The sequence below is a fragment of the Protopterus annectens genome, chromosome 15.part0, assembly GCF_019279795.1.
Source record: "Protopterus annectens isolate FY-2018-M chromosome 15.part0, PAN1.0, whole genome shotgun sequence".
Classification (NCBI taxonomy): domain Eukaryota; kingdom Metazoa; phylum Chordata; order Ceratodontiformes; family Protopteridae; genus Protopterus; species Protopterus annectens.
Window position 1 is genome coordinate 255103670 of NC_056749.1, and position 12322 is coordinate 255115991.

The 12322-nt window shown below is 38.9% G+C and overlaps 1 protein-coding gene across 1 annotated transcript in view; it reads right to left on the bottom strand.

Moving 5' to 3' along the window:
* ATRX (ATRX chromatin remodeler) overlaps window positions 1-12322 on the bottom strand; it is a 3779564-nt gene that overhangs the window by 144854 nt on the left and 3622388 nt on the right. The gene's annotated exons all lie outside the window — the stretch shown is intronic.

The window sequence follows — 12322 nt, forward strand, 5'->3', positions numbered from 1 at the left end:
AAGTGTAAAGGGGATTGTAAACAGGTGTTGCTATTTTTTTTCCATTCTTTCTCCCTTCTCTCGCACTCTCTTCTTGTTCAGTTTTAATAAATGTAGGCAATGCAATGAATAAAAAGTGTGGTTAAAAGAGCATGACAAAAGAAAAATAATGTGCTTTTTCTCATTCTTGCATGGGGAAATGTATGGATTAAGGACCTTGGACTTGATTTAGTAACAAGTTTTAAGAGTGACCAAGTAAATGAAAAAGAATATTGAATAGTATGAGGCTTTTTTCTAGCAAATACATACATGCTCAGTAGCAATTCAGCAGCTGGTCTTAATGTTTCCATGGAAACAATCTGATAAAGAGAAACTGACTACAGTCTTGTGGAGAGTGATTGTCTTAAGAAAACTGAGAAGAGAAATTAGCTAGGAAATAATGTTTTCTGAAAGCATTCAGGGGGTTTCTCAGCTGGAAGAGCTATAAAGAAAAGACAAAACCATTTGGCAATTAGTAGAAGCACAGGCTACACCATGCATTTTAGCATGTTTAACCTTTCTTTTAGGTTAGGTTAAGTCAAGTCTGTGATTCTGGCTGCCAGTTTGTGACTTTTGTTCCTATTTGGAGGGTAAAACGTCAGTAGTTAAATATGTACATAGTTTTGTGTGCTAGTATTAAGTTGATAGGTTTAAAGGGGTTAGTTGGTGCATTTGCTTTTTGTTTGAGGGTTTTCAATAAAAGAGGTTTGTAAGATGTGACACAGGCTGAAGTGGATACAACAAGAAACAACTGTAAAAAAGTTCAACCTGTCAAACAGTGTATGTATGTAACACAAAAGCTAGAACTAGACATTTAAGAAAAAGGTGTTGTACATAAAAGGTGGGAATAATAGCTTTTTAATGCAATGATGCTTTCTGTAATGTCTTTAAATGTCAATGGTCTCACAGATAAATACAAAATAGAAAGAGTAGTTAAGTTTATTAAAAAACGTAGAGTGCAAATAACTGTTACAAAAGACACACTTAAAACTGAACATATGAATTTGATAAAGAAAGGATTTCAGGATGGTTATTCAGCGGAATATCTGGGACAAAGGAAAAGCGGAGTACTTATACTAATTGCAAGAGGATTTCTTATAGTGATAGAAGAGGATACAAAAGATAATAATGGCAGATGTGCAGTGTTAAGGGGCTACTGGCAAGGGAGAAGGATTACACTGGCATGTATTTATATTCCACCTAAAACTGCTATAATAGAGCTTAAAAAATTCTGGGAGAAATAATCAGTTTTCAGCAAGGAATATTACTTATAGGTGGGGACTGGAATGTGATTTGCAACAGTGAAGATGTGTCTGGTGGGCCCAGAAGGGAAAGTATAACAAAGGAGGGTAGATTTCTCAGGAAATATATGAAAATATTTGGCATGGAAGACGTGAGTTCAGTAATAGGAGTTCAGTGTGAATTTAATTATTATTCCCCAAGATATAAAAACTGGGCCAGGCTAGACAGAATTTACATTTCACAGGAACATGTGCATTTAACTGAAGGTGTTGATACGCACTCTATAACTATTTCAGATCATGTGCTAATAATAACTAAAATAAAAACACAGGGTAATGAAATAAAAATGAGACACTGTGATTTCCCTCCTATCTGTTGAAAAGAGAGGAATTTGAGGAATGGGTGGTGGAGATTATTCAAGAGCTATTAGACAGGATAGAAATTTCTTCTGAAAATAGAGCTAGGATAAATTAAGGTGGGTTTAAAAATTGGGAAGAAATAAAAGAAAGGTAACTATGGTTAAAAAGTAATAATAATTATTTACAAGGACTAACAAATGTTAAAGAATCTCACAGAACAAGAAGAGGATCAAATGCAGAATGCCAAGCAGAAAAATAAGGGATTACCTTGATAATATGCACAAAATCAGAATTATTGCTGTTAAGCAACTGTTTTTTTTTTTTATAACAACAGTAGAGCACAAAAACTTTGAGCACAATAACTCAGGCAACAGAAAGTAGAAAGAGCTGTCACCAAGCTTAGGAAGCATAGAACAAGTAAGGTAACAAGAGATCCTGAAGAGGTATTAGAAATATTTCAGAAAATCTATGAAAGTCTGTACAAAACAGAGACATATGGACATCAAGAAAAGATACAACTGGAAATGTTTATTGAAGACTAAACATGCCAAGATTAGAGGAAGATGCATGCAGGAAGTGACCGCAGTTTTAAATTATTGTTTTTGGAGGTACGTAAGACTAGCCTAAAAGGTGGTGATATCAGAACACATACTGAATGTATTGAAATTAAGTGAATGACAATTTTGCACACAACCGGAGGGAAAGGGTTGAATGAATTTATACCTATCAGATCTATGTTGAAGTCACATGGCTTGAAACATTAGTATTTAAAATGCTGGAGTTCTAACTATTTTAGATGTGATGAAGTACAACGTGAAGGTACGAAATCACTTATCATCTTTATGTCTATTTTCATTAAAGTTCTGGTTTTATATACACTGACTGCCAGACCATTTTTTTTAAATACTTTATTTCATTCACTGGTTTTTGCTCCTTTTTGCTGTTGTTTCTAATCAAGAAAAGATACAAATGGAAATGTTTATGGAAGAATTAAACATGACAAGGTTAGAGGTAGATGAGGCTCAATTACAAATGGTTAGGACAGAAGGAGATGAGATAACAATTGTGATCTATAACCAATCTACAGGAAAATCACCTGGAATTGATGGTATTCCTGTGGATTTGGAAGCTAGGAAGGAAAAAATTATCAAGCTCTAGGTTTTGTTAAACAGTATTTTAAGAGGAGGAGAAGTACCAAACTTAGAAGAAAGCAGTAGTAGCTGTAATACCTAAAGAGGCTAAAGATCCATCAGACCCAGCTTCATACAAGCCCATTTCAATACTAAACCATGATTATATAAAGTGTTCATGTCTATAATGGCTAAGAAAATGACAAATGTAATGCCAACATTGATAGATATGGATCAATGTGGTTTTGTGGAGGGGAGGCAAACATTTGGCAACATTAACAGAACACTGATAATCCACAGGGAAGCAGAATGTAAGAAAATACTATTGTTGTTGGTGGGTCTTGATGCAGCTAAAGCATTTCAAAGTAAGCTGGGACTTTATGAGCAGGCAATGGAAGCATTTGCATTTCCATGAAAAAAATTATAAGGTTGATTAAGAGGCTATACGAGGGCTCAGAGGCGAAAACTGAAGTGGGGGGTGGGGGTCTTCTCTGATAAATTCCATTTGAGCACAGAAACCAGGGATGGGTGTTCTCTTTCCCCATTTGTTATTTGCATTAAATTTAGAACCACCGGCAAAGAAAATAAGGGTCCCACAAATTCAAGAATATAGTTTGTATGGTAGTCAAGAAAAGCTGGCTTTGTTTGCAGATGATATTTCATACCTGACAAAAGCAGAAAGAGACATTACAGTGTTGTGGAAAATTTTGAGACAGCTTCATATCTTTTTGGGATACAAAATTAATGCAGCTAAAACAAAGCCAATAGTGGTAAATTATGTACCCACACAAGAATTGGTTCAGCAATATCTGTATTTATGGGGACATGCTAAAACGAACTATTTAAGAGTATGGATTAAAAATTATTCTTGTGTGGCAGCTAAGGATATGTGGGAAGAGACTAAAGAAAAGATAATACAAAAACTGAAAAAAATGGAAGCCTTGTTATACGGATATGGATAGTAAGATACAAGCAGTGAAAATGTGTTTTGTCTCTTTAGTCTTATACACAACTCAGGGATATTTTTATTAATCACAGAAGTTGTGGATAGCAATAAAGAGATGAAGCACTTTATCTGGGACGGGAAGACAGCAAGAGTCAAGTGGGATACGCTGATTCTTCCAGTAGAACAGGGTGGATTGGGATTAACCAATTTAAATGGGTGTTTCAGAGCTACACAGTTAAGGCTCCTATACATAGCACAAGCAGAAAACTACAATTCAAAGTGGTAAGGGATGATGCTGAAACGGGGGGTTCAAGAAACAAGGATAGACTGGGATTTTGCACGCAGACCTTTTAAGGAGAATAGCAATAATTATATAGATTATTATATCCATAAAGTAGCAGAACGTTTCTAAGAACTAAGCCAACACGGGAATGGAGAAAGGAGATTCTGCTGATAGGGATGACTGCAATTAGAGCTATAGACAATAGGAGGCTGGAATTTATTGGAGAAAAATGGCAAAAGAACCAAGGCATTGGGAGAAAATAACTAGAGAGGGAAAGGCAATGGAATGGGAAGAGGTCAAAAATGTATTTGGACTGCAGGTTAGAGATGGTCATCCCTACCAAGGATTAATATCAGAGTATAGGCAAAGAGAAAGAAATGGGGGTGGGTCCGAAACAAAATACTAGCACTGGTAGAGTTTTTAGGAGAATCTAGAACAGAGGCTGCCATTAAAAAAAAGGAATAATTAGTAGAGCACATATACTATTGCATGAGAACTATAAGAATCAATCAGAGGAAGTTAGAAAGGATTGGGAAGAGACATTGGATAAGGAATTCCCAAAGAAATAATAGGAGGATATATGTATGTCTCCAAAATATGCATCATCATCATCTTGAAGATTTATGAATTTTTCCTTGGAAATGTTTACATAGATATTTTTACACCCCAAGTAGATTCCAGAACATTTTTTTCTCAGATAGACAGCAAATGTTGGAGGTATGACGGGGAAGAAAGAGGTACTTGGGAACATATTTTTTGGGAGTGCGGTGGGTTGGCTGACTTAAAGATTCCCTGCAGTATGCCCTGTCAGAGATGTTGGGTGGGCGGATTGGTGTGACGAGGGAGATGATTTTTCTAAGCTATGATACAGAATTGGAATTGCCTAGACATGGTAAGGCCTTGCTGTTTGCAATTATGGCGGCTGCCAAAAAAGCAATTACTAAAATGGAAATCATAATCTAAACCATCTATATTAGAAGCACTGAATACAGTGAGAGAGATAAGACAACTATAACTGAGAGCTTTAGAAAAGGGTAGGAGCAAACTACATAAGAAAAACATGCGAATTGTAGGAACAGTACATACAGGGGAGGAATGAGGTTTAAAAGAAGGCTGACTTAAATCAACTATGTAATGTTTGACTGAAAATGACTGGGTAAATTTTAAGTGATGTATAATGTTTGCAACTGGGAGTGTGTCGGTATGGTTTGTGATGTAAAATGCCTGCAACTAGGACTGTCGCGGTGTGGTTTGTTTTCATTTATATAAATGTATGACTGCTTATGTCGGAAGTGATGATTTAATAAAGATGTTTCTTGTTTTAAAAAAGGGCAGGAATTGAAAAATCTATGTGTTGCTTAGGTTATATGACATATAGCAATATATGTGAAGTATAATGTTTGTTAATACAGTTTGATTACTTTTGTGTAAATGTAGAGTTGTGTATATTACAAGTGTTAATTCAATGGCGTTAAACAAAAAAAAAAGTATATATATATATATATATATATATATATATATATATATATATATTTAGATATATATATGTCGCACGGCGACAAGTACTGAATATTATAAAAGAGACCTTTAGAAAAGGAAGGAAGGCAAGAGAAAATAGACCAGAGTCGAATTTGGGGCTGCCCTACAATTAACTGACATATAGTTGTTTGTTCCAGAGGTGAGGGATACACTATCATGGCACTTATTTATTTGCTGATGAACACCTAGTTTTAGTTAACTATATCAGGTAATACTGCTTCTGTGAAGGAATCTGACATCAAACAGGGTTGGATCTTTCATGGATCAAAAGGTCAGACATAAGTCTCCACAGAGTAGTCTGAAGGAGACTCAGTACTCAGAAAGGGCTGCCAGTCTCTCCTGACAACTAAGATTCTTGAAGCTACTGATCTTTTTAGTTATGAATCTTTAAGGTTTCTCATGTTGTATATGTGTAGACATACACATGGCAAAAGGTTAATTTATTCAATAATGGGTTTGATAAGATACAAGTAAAGGGGAAGTAAGATGACTTTGGATCTAGCGGATATTCCTTCGTACATCAGATGGGCCAGATAAAAGAAAGTCTTAACTACTATGTAGATATAATATTCAAATGATAAGGAAATAACAAGAGTACCTAGATCCTTTACAACAGTGTTTGATTGGAGGGAAACTGCACTTTACTGTGTGTGTACATCACGTAGCTGTTGCCAGTAGTGAGGATGGATTACTGGGCCTGTGCAGGGGCATCACAGAGATGTATAATAACACACACATTAATTTCCAGGTCTGTCATCATTTTTCCCTGGACATGACAATGAAAAGCAGAAATGGCTGAACAATGGGCACTAACAATAGAGCAGTGCAAACATGCATCAGAGATAAACCATATATGCATGTTGGATTTGTTTTTGCTGTATAAAAATAATCTTTGAGACAATCCTCCTTGATACGTCTTGGGATGTATACACCCCTTCACTAACAGAAATCTGTTCAAAGATGCCCACACATCTGTCTGACACATGCTGTGATGTAATGTCTTGGTGCTTTAAGTTTGTTCATCCGTGGAGTGTTCCAACTCATACCCCTAACTCCAGTAATTGCTTTTCTACAAATAAATAACATATACTTGTCTGGCTCTGTGGTACAGAGGGAATAAAACACTGACTGCAACCCAGAGAACCAGAGTCCAAATGGTGGCTGGGGGCCTGGAAATGCTGGGCAGGGGGATGACAGGATTGGGGCAAATGGCACCAACCTCAGTATTCTGAGCATCAGTGAAAAATGGTTCTGGTGGGCTGATCATCACCATGCTTAAAAAGGCTTGTATGTCACCAAAATGACTGGAACATATCAAACTGGTGAATTTAGTTCTGTTAGCTTGTAGGTAGATGCATATGCAAGTAAGTAAAGAACAAAGCATGCCCATGGTGATGTGGGGGCTCATGACATCCATGTGGGGTCCTAGTGGAAATATCCTCAAATCCACGATGTTAGGGAGGACACAAACCACCTCTATGCCAGCATCTCTGGTGGCTTTCATACTTGTACTGGGAATACCCATTTGCATTCAAGACACACTAGGGGAGAAGCTTGATGGTCAGGAGGTTTGGAGGCAAAAACAAAACATAACACACAGATGTAACATCACCATCTTAAAAAGCTGATATGAAATACATCCCATCCCAAATTACAGACTGTAAACATATCAAATGTCACAAGAACCATTTATCCATGAATGTACTACAGGAGGATGGTACTGACCCATAAGGAGGGTTCCTTTATGCAAGACATAAACATACATATTCTTACTACATATGCTGGTCTAAAACAAGAGACTCCTGGCTAGATTTGGGAAGTCTGAGTTGAATGCCAAACAGTACCCATCCATCCACCCATAACCTCATGTTCCATGTCTGCACAAGGGGTTGGGGGTGGCATCAACAGTGACCATTTAGAGTTAATGTTCACACCACCAGGTGACTAGCCCTACTGCATTTTTTTCTTCCACACCAAACACATGTGCACTCACACCTGCGGCCAATTTAGAGTGCCCAGTACACTTACAGCATGCCTTTGGAATCTGGGAGAAAACCCATGTGAACACTGGGAAGACATACAGACTGTGCACACAAGGTGCCTCAGCCAAGAATTGAACTGCAGAACCTCTTGCTGTGAGGTTATAATGCTACCCACTGTACCACTGTGCCATCCCAAACAGTACTAATGGGATAAGAAGAACCAGAAGGTCTTCGAAGGCCAAAGTTCAGACCTTGATCCCTGGAGAAATGACTTTCCAAATATGGCTTGGTTCCTTGATTCTCATTTACAACAATGGTTGGTGAAGGTGCACCAAGGACAATGTGGCTCTGGAAAAAAAACTTCAATTAAGTCATTTACAAAGAAAAGTACTGACAGGAGTTAGTTCTATAATGGACTGGACTTTGACCACGGGGGTTGCCAATGGACAGCTGTCCAACTGATGGCAAAACATAATGCAACTAGAAATCTACCTTGAAAACATCCATCGGGCAACCACAAGCCCTTCCCTGTCCATAGCAAAGGTGACAGACAATTGGCCCACTTTTGTAAGTGTTATCATCTTTGTCACATAATACTGAGTGGCTGGTGCATGTTGAAAATGTTAAGGGCTCAGCCCTCTCATCCACTGGTGTTTGTTGCTACCAGTAAAACCAGGAGACTGATGGTCTGGTTCAAAGAAAAATCTGAAAATCGTGTTTAAAAGGAAGCAAAGCTTAGTCATAAAAGACAGTCTACCCTTGTTAAAGAGCAGAAACAGCTTCTTGAAGGCAAAGGCCTAAAGCTCCAAGATGTGCCTTGTGGAGGTGATAACCAGTAACAGCACTTGTGAAAAAATAACTTCAATACCCTACAGCCCATCAGGCACAAATGGCAGAATAGCAAATCTGGTTAACACGAAGTTCAGACTGTACAGATAGAATGGGCTCATCAAAAGAGGATGAACATACAAGCACTCTTTCAATGACTGCTTGAGCAATCACTATTGATCCACAATCCTGCCTTTCAAACTTCTGACACAAGCAGCATGGTAATGGACTGAGGTTCAAGCCATGCAAGTGTCTGTGATAAGTTAGAATATCCTTCCAAATGACTGACTACAGTGCATGGTACAGATCAGTCCAACATAAGGACCTTTTCCACTACCTTTATCAAGTACAGACACACTGGCAGCCACTATCAACTTACGAGACCCTATCTAATAAATAAGATGTGGGAAGGGGGGGGGTCTACAATACGGACAAAACCATGAGGTGTAAACTGTGGAGGATACTTCTGACTGGTATGGGAACTGTTAGGGGGCCTTAAAGTCTGAAACCATGCCTTTGTTAGCCACCATAATATTATATGAATGGTTTTGGCTTTTCTTTCCTGATTTAAGCTGAGGATGAATCGCAAGGAATGGCAGAAATGTATAAGAAAACTTTCCCATGCCAAGAGAAAAAAAAATGAGTCTGCTCTCACCTTTCCCTTACTTGATGCACTGAGCCAAAACAGGATGAGAACTGTATCTTGCTGAGTGGCATAAGGTCATTTTCAGGAGAGAACACCCTAATAAAGGCATAACCAATGCATCTGGCGCTCCATGATGAGACAACAGATTTGGAACATCTACCAGCTCACTCATCTCTCCAATGACATGACTGATTTATAGAGGGATGTTCCTGACCTAAGCCCACATGCAATGTTTCACTTCATAGAAGATATGACTTTCTACTCATATCACTTGTTCAGATGCCATGCAATATACTGGTTATCTGACTAAGCAAACAGAGATACATTCATGACCAGAAATCTGGCTCTGTTCTCCAAATAGCTTATGTGGCACACCACACTCCCTGCACCACTGTACAAGACATGGAAGCAAAGCGTCCATCAATGTTGCTGCAGGGATTTTCCACTTTTTCAGGGTCTGCTGACAAAAAATTTAACAAAAATGCAGGGCCATGTGTCTACTGCAGCATCTCATCCTCAGATGAGCAAATGGCACAATAATGATCACTGCTGACACCAAGTCCAAAAGGTGCACCATAGTCTGTAGTCCAATCTTGAAAAACTGTGTCCTCACCCAAGAGACTAGCAGCATTACCTCCTGATCCCCAACAAATACAGGAATGATCAAAAACAGGAGGGTGTTTTTCATCACTTGTGTGAAGGACTTCATATGAACTGGCAACACACAGGACTTCTCACAATTTATGTTCAACCCATTGATTACATCCATGAAGTGTTCACAGGAGGGACACTTTCAAAAGAATTTTTTAAAATAAGCAACCAGGAGCCAACATTCACGTAAACAAAAACTAGATCATATTTCTCCTGCAAGGTTTCAACCACCATGGCAAACATAACAGTGAAAACTCTTGGCAATGGATGTGCTAGTGAAGCTGCTGAGTTCCAGAATAAACAAACAAAAAACCTGCTGCATCATTTCAGAACAGGAAGCGACAAAAGAACAACCCCAATTCCTAAACTAATACTGGGACACCCTCTGTGGCCCCAATCAGCAGAGGATCGAGGCCTAGTCCAAGACTTTCACTGAAGCAGACTAATCCACCAGAATATCATTCTGGTGGTGGACATACGATCTTCAGGATGTAGCAGAGGATATACATATTGAGTACCCAGCACTCTTAGATGATGGTTCTCCAAAATGGGGAGAACCTGAAAGAATAGCCACTCTCCCCAAGACTGTCTCACACTACAGTCAGAAAGTACAGTTGTGTACACTTCCAATAAATGTAGATGTTAGAGTGTATTCACTGTTGCAGTCATCACACTTAGGTTATCTGCCTGCAGGTAGCCCTCAGTCGGCCCGAATACCAGAGTCTTGGGATTTCTGCATCGGATGCTGTAGCTTCCTCCATAACGTCAGGTCGTCAGGGGTATAAAACCAGCAGCCGACGCCATTACATCAGTTTTTCTTGCCCCAAATGTCAGGAGCCCCCAAATAGGAAGCTAGTATATGGTGGGGAACACCACCAGTAAAAAGTAAATACCAGTGCCATTAAAAATGGCCACAGAGAGGAGAGGTAGAAAGGATAGAGAACACCAGGGGGCTGGTGAGAGGGAAACCAGGACTGCAACAGTGAATACACTTGAACATCTACTCTTACGGTAAGTGTACATAACTGTACTATGTTCTTCGTATTTCACTGTTGCAGTCATCACACTTGGGTTGATTCCCAAAGCTGAGAAAGGGTGGAGGCAGTCAAGAAGCGTTAGAGCTGGCTATCAGACCTTGAAGACTGCTGTAGCAAATCCAGCTCTGGATTTAGAAAAAATAGGTAAGTAGTAATGCTTGGTGAAGGTGTGTACAGAACTCCAGCTTGCAGCTTACAGAATGTCCCTGGTAGGGACTCCCCTGAGGAATGCTGTAGAGGTGGAAGTAGCCCTAGTGGAATGTGATCTGATCCCCTGTGAGGTAGGTTTTCCATCATGCTTGTAGCAGAAATGGATGCAGTGTGCTATCCATTTGAGAATGGTTTGTTTTGAAATGGCCTTGCCCTCTGCCCCTGTAGCAAAGCTGACTAGCAGCCGGTCAGATTTCCTGAAAGGTTTAGTCCTGTCACGGTAAACCTGAGCTGTCTGTGCACGTCCAAGGAGTGCAGGATCCTTTCCCCTTTATTCTGAGGATTAGGGAAGGAGGTTGGCAAATGGATGGATCGGTTTAGAGCCACACTGGACACCACCTTAGGCATAAAGGATGGGTTATTCCTGAGGGAAACCCTGTCAGCATGGAAAATAATGAAGGGTTCCACAGCCATTAGAGCCTGTAACTCAGACACTCTTCTTGCTGAAGTTATAGCTAAAAGCAAGGCTGTTTTTCAAGAGAGGAATTTTAACTCTGCTGAAGCAGCAGGTTCAAAGCACGAGCTTTTCCAGTACAAAGTTAAGGTCCCAGGCAAGGGTGTGTGCTCTCCTAGGGGGCCTTAAGTTGTTAGCCCCTCTCAGAAACTGTTTGATGAGAGGGTGAGAAAATAGAGGTGGCTCAGTATTATAATGAGCTGAGATGGCAGAGGCATGAATCTTAATGGAGGAGGATAGACCTCTGTGTAGTAGCTCTGCTAAGTAATCCAGGATTAGAGGTAAGGAGGGCACTGCTGAGACTGATTCCAAGAACAAAATTTTTTCCACTTTTCAGCATAGGATTTCCTAGTACTAGGCCTTCTGGCTTCAAGAATGATGTCCAGCTCTTGCCTGCTGAGAGTTGCTGGTGGTGTATTCAGGAGATAAGACAGGCTGCAAGGTTTAGGGTTCGCAACTATGGATGCAAAATCTGTCCCTCCTGCTGAGACAGCAGGGTAGGAGTCTGGTGAAGTTCGTACAAAAACAGACAAAACACTGAAAACTACTTGAATCCACGAACAAAATACCAAGCGTCTGTGAAACAACCCGTTTATTAAAACTGATATACTGAAGCGCTTTTCGTTCAAGTAATACACGAACTTCATCAGATACCATAAAATTAAAAAGTACTGTTTAAATAGTATATGTAATCAGTCAGCTGGTAAATTAATTAAAAACATTAAAGGAATATATTCCTTATATCAAATCAACCCATAAATACCATAAATGATTGCAAAATTCTATAAAATGCTTAAATCTCCTATTCAAAGCATATCAACTAATTCAAAAAGCACAAATAAATACAGAGAAAACAGCAGTCTAACATAACTAGCAGCTACCGCAATATAAACATGAAATAACCTTATTCTTTTAATTCCATATTTATATCTGTATTTTTAAAAATTTTATCTATCTATATATACATATATATATATATATATATATATATATATAT